This window comes from Arvicola amphibius, chromosome 11, assembly GCF_903992535.2.
Source record: "Arvicola amphibius chromosome 11, mArvAmp1.2, whole genome shotgun sequence".
Classification (NCBI taxonomy): domain Eukaryota; kingdom Metazoa; phylum Chordata; class Mammalia; order Rodentia; family Cricetidae; genus Arvicola; species Arvicola amphibius.
Genome location: NC_052057.2, coordinates 67,827,762 through 67,834,403, shown reverse-complemented (window position 1 = coordinate 67,834,403; position 6,642 = coordinate 67,827,762). Strand labels below are relative to the sequence as shown.

The window sequence follows — 6,642 nt, the reverse complement described above, 5'->3', positions numbered from 1 at the left end:
GAATTAAACAGAAGGATTTAGACCATGGTAATTTTACACCTAAGTAGCTTCAGAATTGCATTTTGGTCACATTTATTGGAATTAAATATCTACAAAATTTCCACTTCTATATAACATGAAAAGGGTTAGCTAAAATTGATGATCATGAAACAAGACTTATGGCTTATGATTCTGCACCAAATACTTTGAAAGTAAAAGTGTCAAGCAGTTAAACAAATTGCGTTTCTTCTTTAAAAGCTCAAGTAAGAGAACACCTACATGAGACTGCAAATTGGATTAACACATGACTTTGAGAACATCCTCAAATGATAAGTATATATTGTGTTATACACGCTTCTTTTTCACTTACAAGAAAGCAAAAAATTCAATTTCTAGTCAAAGAAAATTAAACCTATTAATTTGTTTCAGGCTTTCAAGATTTTATGGAGAAGTGAGAGGCTTTGGAAAATTTCTCCTTGGTGTCATAACAAATTTTCTTTGTTTTCCTTTGTGTGTTTTGGGGGTGTCGAGTTTAATATCATGGTCAACAAGGAAGTCTTCTGGGGATCTCTGCTAAGCTGCAGTGAGTCATAGGAACACAGACTGCAGGAGCATCCAAAGGTGATCTGCTTCTAGCTCTTGCTCCAACAGGACATCAGAACCATGTTTCCTTTGGTTGCTAAAATTTGAATGAAAGAAGAAATAATACACTCTAGAGTATTAAGAACTGAACATGTAGAAGGTTATGTGTTGAAACTAGCATATTTATGTTAACATTAGGTAAGATTGTTTACCTCAGTTTACACAATTAGTACAAGTTATGTAGCTTTACTTTAAAATAATTCATTTAGTCCAAGTAATCGTTTTGAGAACTTCTTTCTACAGTGTCTTAGTTTTTTGACACCCAATGACAGTACTGACAACCTAAGGAAACAGAACATCATTGCACCTGTTGAATAACAGGTGAAGGTCTTAGCAGTAGAATGCTTTCACTTGTTCCAGGGTCTGAGCCAGGGCATACACACTGAGGAGTCTACTGCTTAAAAACAGACTAACCAAAGGCTCTTGGTTATTATTGTGGATGGAGAACTCAAAATTACTTTTGCTTTTTAAGTAGCTCATAAAATAACCCAGGTGAAATTCCAACAAATAAAATCTTCTACAAGTAGATTATCACACTTTGTAGTTATTTCAGAATATGGCTTAAGAAGACATAGGATGAAACATGATTGTGAATCAAAAAGACGGTCCTGCATTACAAGGTAGTTCCCCACATGGCCCATCAGCATTTGGTATGGAACGGGGACCTGTGCACTGGTGCTGGGGTTTTTAAAAAGCAGATGTCCTTTGAAGGAAAGATATTCATCTTTAGGTTCTAGAAAACACCATATTTTGTTTAAATCTGCCTAACTAAATGGCAAACACTCCATGACCCAGCAGATTGGAAGAAAAGCCTCTCTTGTTTTCTACCCTGCATGACTTGGTTACTATTGTAAGACTGTGATCCAAGTTGTGGATTAAGTGAGATGATTGCAACATTAACATCCTGGAGTCTTTCAAGAGACTCATTTCTTTTTCCTTTGTACTCTAGCTTGCACACAGCACAGAAAAGAGCACTCATCAGCATTCCCTAAGGTAATCTGATCAGCAGGGAATAGAAAAGTAATGGAAAGCAAGTCTTTTCTATTTTAAATTGTGATGGTCATATTTGTTGCTCAGAAAGTCCAGAGATCTGGAGTTTGTAATGTGGACACACTGAATTATCTATGACAGGTTCTAGGCATATTGAACTATTTTTGATAGATTCTAGACATATTGAAGTCTCTGTGCTAGCTTCTGGAGATCATGACAAAGAATTAAGATCTATGAGAGATCATGAAAGAAAGTAGCAAGAGAAATCTTCTTTTAGAACAATTAATTGTATAACAAAAAATCTCCTGAAAATGCCATCACAGCACTTGATTACAGATTAAAGTCAAATTTGGCATGTTTTAAGGTATGGTTTTAGAAAAGCTTCAAAAATCACTTTCAGTTCCCAAACAAGGAGAAAAGTAATTGTTCATTTAGTTATTATTATATGCCAGGCTAGTATATTACTTATTATATAATTACATGTAATTATATATACTAGATGAAGTATGACATAAAAATAGTAGAGTCCTGATACATGCATTGGTACAAATGAACATTGACAATTTCACCCTGCTAAGTGAAAGAAGCCAGGCACAAAAGGCCACAGTATTATATGATCTAATTTATATGAAATGTCCAGAACAGATAAATCCATGGGAGAACATAGACTAGTGATTGAAAGACACTATGCAGGGGAGGAAAAGGTGAGAGGTGAGTACTGTTAGATACTCATTATTTTGAAAATAAAAATGTTTTGGAATTAGTGGTAATGGTAGCACATCCTTATGACATGACAAAAGCCCACTGATTCACACAGACAAAAGATTCCATCAGCTTCAGATATGACTCAGAGGGAGAATGGTATGGGATGTCTTTCTGTACATGTGTTGCTTTTATTGGTTAATGAATAAAGCTGCTTTTGGCCAATGGCTTAACAGAATAAAGCCAGGCAGGAAATCTGAACAGAGGTGTAGAGAGAGTAGGCAGAGTCAGTGAGATGCCATGTAGCTGCTGTAGGAGACAGACATGCTGGTGCAGTGCCAGAGCTCAACTGGTAAACCACAAGACTTGTGGTAAAATATAAAATAGTGGAAATGGGTTACTTTAAGATATACGAGTTAGCTAGCAATACGCTTAAGCTACTGGCCAAGCAGTGATTTAAATAATACAGTTTCTGTGTAATTATTTCAGATCTGGGCAGCTGGGAATGAAAAAGCAGCCTTTGACTATGGGAGAGTATATGCCTAGCTTATGTAAGGTCATTGGTTCAATCCCTGTCATTGGAAATTAATCCAGGACAATAAAAATACTACCTTTTTACATTATAAATCAACCTTTTCACAGGGTCTTATTTTATCTTCTTAAATAAAAGATGAGCTGAAAAAAAAAAACGAAAAAAAAAAAAAAGAAAAAAGAAAAAAAAAGAAAAAAACAAAAAACCAAAAAACAACAAAAAAGATGAGCTGGAATTATTTCTTAGAGGTGGATTGGGGTAAACAGCTGAAATACAAGATAGATAGAAAGAAATAATACCATGAGAATAAAACACTGAGAGCCTGGAAAAGCTCTTTTAATGTAAAAATATTGTGTGTGTGTATGTGTGTGTTTGTGTGTGTGTGTGTGTCTGTGTGTGTGTGTGTGTGGTGTCTGTGCATTCCGTGGTATGTGTGGAGATTAGAGGCCACTCTGTGGGGGAGGGTTCTCTCTTTTGACCTTTATGTGAGTTCTGGGATTGAACTGTGCTCATCAGTCTTGTGCAGTGAACAGCTCCACTACTCAACAGTCCCATCAGCTCTTTATGATCCTCTTTCCGATGGTATCTTCCTAATGTCTTTAACTCAATGAATAATCTTTTTTGAATGACAATATTTTTTTCTCATTAACAAAGCTATTTGGTAAAGCTACTAATTACCCAAAAAACGATTAGTTATCATTCCATTGTTCCTATGTTTGTGTTTGGGCAAAATTTTCTATAGTTGCTAAGTAAAGCTATTACTTATGGAGGAAGGAGTTACTTTCCTAAATAAACTGTAGTATTTTTCTTTTATATCTTTTTAATAACAGAGGGACTATTTCTACCAATGAAATGCACAGATGTTAAGCATACAGTTCAATAAATTTTGATTAATACAACCACTCATTGAAGAAATGCAACTTTTCGTTCATCTTAGAAATTTCCCAATCACTTTTTCCCATAGGCAACTGTTTGATTTCTTTACTGGAGATTTAATTTTACTGTTTGTGAATTTCACATAAATTGATATAGTATATCTTTCTTAAGTCTGCTTTCTTCTACTCGACCTAATAATTTAGAGGATTACTCATTGTTGTTGTTCTTTGTCAATAGGCTTTTTTGATTAAAGTATTTTTGTTATTAATTTTGATTGATAATAAAATAATTATGATTATAATATAAGATAATTATAATTATACTAAATAATAATAATAGCTGCTTTTTCATTAAGTTTATTATCTTTACAAAAAATTTCATAAAAAATTTCTTTAGCTCTCAGCAGCCCACTTCTGAGCTCTAAGGAATCTTGCCTATTTTCTAGCAACCTGATCTTTCTTCTGGGCAAGGAACATTTTGGGATGGTTCTACCTCTTCTTCACTTCTCTTTTGGGTAGCAGATCTTACACATCTCCTTCATGTCTGGAGTTACATTGTTCTCTCTTTGTTTGAGAGAATTGTTTCTTATAAGTATCTTCATTGTTTTCTATTAGGTGACACTTGTATTTTACGATGTTCTGACCCAAGGTGTGCTCACACTGTACTTCTGTGTTGAACTCTTTGCTTTCAAAATCGTAAGCAGGGAATCATATGGTACTATGAGGGATAGACAAGCTTCCATCCACAGCTCCCTTCAGGGCCCCCAAAACTTTATTGCCAGTTCGGGAAAGACCTGCATCCAAATAGCAAGTGAAGGCCCCAGGCTGACCATCAATGCTTTCCACATTGTATTCATCTCCAGTCACCTGCACTTGGCCTTCATAGATCTTGTCCATACCAAACCTATAGGGAAGCCTGCAGGCCAGTACAATAGGTTATGGCAAAAATTTAGTAGGCCAACGTTCACACCATATTTTGGCAATTTGTGTGCATATGCTGTGCAGACTATTGCATCCTTTCTATATGGGCATACTCACTTTGCCCGATGATATCTCTCTTAGTTACACGAAATACTTTGGTGTGTTGTACTTATTTTTGTCCTAGATCACCAATCATTTCCAGGCATAGTAGTTAGTTTTATACTCTCGCTGCCTTCTAAATCTCACTTGGTACCTCGTAAAGTAGGCTTTATTCTTTTTTTTTTATTATTAATTTATTTTATTATTATTATTTCAGTGCCCAATCTTAGCTTGTCTTTTTTTCTTGCCAGCTTTTCTTAACTCTGGACCTATTTTTTTTCTTTTTTTTTTCTCATTTTTTTATTCAAGATTTCCATCTCCTCCCCTTCTCCTCCCCCTTCCCTCCCCTCCCTTCCACCCATACCCCCACTCCACCCCTCTCCAAAGACAAAGAGCCATCAGGGTTCCCTTCACTATGTTTAGTCCAAGGTCCTCCCAGCTCCCCCTAAGTCCAGGAAGGTGAACAACCAAACTGACAAGGCTCACAGTGAGCCCGTCCATGCTGTAGAGTTCATGTTCATTGCCATTGTCCTTGGTTTCTCAGTCCTCCTCCACCGTCAGCCACATTCAGAGAGCCCGGTTTGGTCCCCTGTTCCATCAGTCCCATTCCGACTGGACTTGGTGGTCTCCCGTTAGATCTGTCCCACCGTCTCAATGGGTAAAAGCACTCCTCGCGGTCCTGGCTTCCTTGCTCATGATCTCCCTCCTTTTGCTCCTCATCAGGACCTTGAGAGCTCAGTCTGGTGCTCCTATGTGGGGCTCTGTCATTTTCTCCATCCAATGCCAGGTGAAGGTTCTATGGTGATATGCAAGATATTCATGAGTATGACAATAGGATCTGGACATTTCTGGCACCCTCTCCTCAGCTGCCCAAGGAACTAGCTGGGGGCGTCTTCCTGGACACCTGGGAACCCCTCTAGAGTCAAGTCTCTGCCAACCTTAGAATGGCTCCCTTAACTAAGATATATAATTCCTTGTTCCCATATCCACCCTTCCTATATCCCAACCATCCTATTCCCCCAAGCTCTTCCCATCCTCCACTTCACACTTTTCTCTCCCCACCCCCCCCCCCATCCCTCCATCCCCCCCCACCCCCATATTCCCATTTTTTGTCCGGCAATCTTGTCTACTTCCAATATCCAGGAGGATAACTATATGTTTTTCTTTGGGTTCACCTTCTTATATAGCTTCTCTAGGATTTTTTATGAATTATAGGCTCGATGTCCTTTATTTATGGCTAGAAACCAATTATGAGTGAGTACATCCCATGTTCATCTTTTTGGGCCTGGGTTACCTCGCTCAGGATGGTGTTTTCTATTTCCATCCATTTGCATGCAAAATTCAAGATGTCATTGTTTTTTACCGCCGAGTAGTACTCTAATATGTATATATTCCACACTTTCTTCATCCATTCTTCCACTGAAGGGCATCTAGGTTGTTTCCAGGTTCTGGCTATTACAAATAATGCTGCTATAAACATAGTTGAACAAATGCTTTTGTAATATGATTGGGCATCTCTTGGGTAAATTCCCAATAGTGGGATTGCTGGGTCCTGGCTTTATTCTTGACAACTTTCACAAACCTCATCTTGCAGAACAGAAACTCACAACTGCAGTTCCACACAGACCTGCAGGCCCAGTGGTGCTAGGGGCAAAGGCAATCATAGCATTTTAAAATTAATAATATTTTTTTTACTATTATTATGAATATACTATGATTTTATTTTCTACCCTCCTGTTGAGAGACATCTGAACATTAGATTTGGCAATTTTGAAAATTGCAACTTTTTGTTCTCGTACAAGTATTTTTGGTAACACATGTTTTCGTTTATTGTGGTATTTACAGGAAAATAACAATGATTTTCCAAACGTTCTATCAAATTCATACCTTTCCCACAAAGAG

General features: G+C 37.3%; 1 pseudogene; it reads right to left on the bottom strand.

Moving 5' to 3' along the window:
• Positions 1–4,113: 4,113 nt before the first annotated feature.
• LOC119826738 lies at positions 4,114–6,333 on the bottom strand (annotated as a pseudogene).
• Positions 6,334–6,642: the final 309 nt, after the last annotated feature.